Here is a 1,631-nt window from a genome sequence, read left to right as displayed (position 1 = left end):
TAAATCTGCTAGTGCATCATACATGACACAGTCACTAAGTAGACAAGGAACAATAAATTCACCCGGATCACCTACCCTAGGTGGAGGATTTGGTGGAACTGTCTTCACCGGGTTTACTTCTACTGTTTTTGTTTCTTGCACTTTTTTATTCTTCTTCTTCTTCTTTCCAGAGGTATCACAAACTTTATTACCTATTACTTGCTCATACTCAACTCCTTTTCTTGGAAACGGGATGGGTGGTCTGTATGGTGCCACCACTGGCTTTACATACTCGGGTGGTGGTGGTGGTGTAACTTCTTCATTGTTACTTACATCTAAAACTTTCCCATCTTCTGGTATTGGTTTTTCAGAATTTGTTGATATCATGTTAACATTTTCATTCCGAGGATTTACTTCATTATTACTCGGTAGCTTTCCTTGTTCCCTCTCACTCATCATGCTAGCAAGAGTACCTACGTGTTTTTCTAGATTCAAAATGGAAGCTTGTTGAGTTCTTAATGACTGATCAAACCTCTCGTTCGTTTGGGTTTGAGTTTCAATAAATTGTGTTTGAGATTCAACTAGCTTGAATACCACGTCTTCCATATTTGACTTTTTCTCTTCAGTTTGTTGTTGTGGTTTATATAAGCCAGGTCTTTGTTGATTGAAAGTGTTGTTTTGAGTTGGTTGGTTATTCGGACCTTGTTGGTTATACCAGTTATTTTCGGGTCCTTTTGGATTGTAAAGAATGTTTTGATTTCGATTGAAGTTTAGCTTTGGCGGTTGATAATTATTTTGATAATTATTTCCAGGCCTTTGGTTCATATAGGAAACATTCTCTCGTTGTTCCAATGTTGGTTCAATGTGACAATCTTTCAATAAGTGTGGTCCACCGCATAGCTCACAACTGATTCGTATTGGGTGAATATCTTTATTCATCTTTTCCATTCGTCTTTCGAAAACATCTATTTTTGCGGAAACGGAATCAAAGTCATGGTTAGAATCAGCTCTAGCCGCTTTAGATGATCGAAAGATATCTTTTTCTTGGTGCCACTCATGTGAGTGGGATGCTGTGTTATCAATAATTTTGTAAGCTTCAGTTGCGGTTTTCTTCATAATGGAACCACCAGCTGTTATGTCGATGTCTTTTCGTGTAGCAACGTTGACACCTTGGTAGAATATTTGTACTATTTGGTAAGTGTCTAAACCGTGTTGAGGACATCCTCTCAACATCCTTCCGAATCTTGTCCATGCCTCATATAATGTTTCATTTGGCTTTTGCGCGAACGTAACAATTTCTCCTTGAAGTCTCACGGCTTTGGATGCCGGAAAGAATCGTTTAAGAAAATTTTCAACTAAAACATCCCATGTGTCAATCGCCCCTTCAGGTAACGATTCTAACCAATCTTTGGCTTCTCCCTTTAAAGTCCAGGGAAACAACATGAGATAGATCTGTTCATCCTCAACTTCTCGGATTTTGAATAGTGTACAGATCCTATTAAACGTACGAAGATGTTCGTTTGGATCTTCCTTCGGCGCACCACTATATTGGCACTGATTAGTTACCATGTGTAGGATTTGTCCTTTGATTTCATAATCTGGCGCATTAATGTCTGGCTTAATAATGGCGTGACCTTGGCCCGTGCGTGTGG

The 1,631-nt window shown here is 39.1% G+C and overlaps 1 non-coding gene across 1 annotated transcript; it reads left to right on the top strand.

The window, feature by feature from the left end:
* The first annotated feature begins 1,183 nt into the window (after positions 1-1,183).
* LOC139846246 (small nucleolar RNA R71) lies at positions 1,184-1,290 on the top strand. The gene has a single exon (XR_011758974.1). It is a non-coding gene; the product is annotated as a small nucleolar RNA R71 (small nucleolar RNA).
* The last annotated feature ends 341 nt before the right edge of the window (positions 1,291-1,631 follow it).

This window comes from Rutidosis leptorrhynchoides, chromosome 4 (assembly GCF_046630445.1).
Source record: "Rutidosis leptorrhynchoides isolate AG116_Rl617_1_P2 chromosome 4, CSIRO_AGI_Rlap_v1, whole genome shotgun sequence".
Lineage (NCBI taxonomy): Eukaryota > Viridiplantae > Streptophyta > Magnoliopsida > Asterales > Asteraceae > Rutidosis > Rutidosis leptorrhynchoides.
The sequence above is the reverse complement of the archived record's forward strand: the minus strand, read 5'-3'. Positions and strand labels throughout refer to the sequence as shown.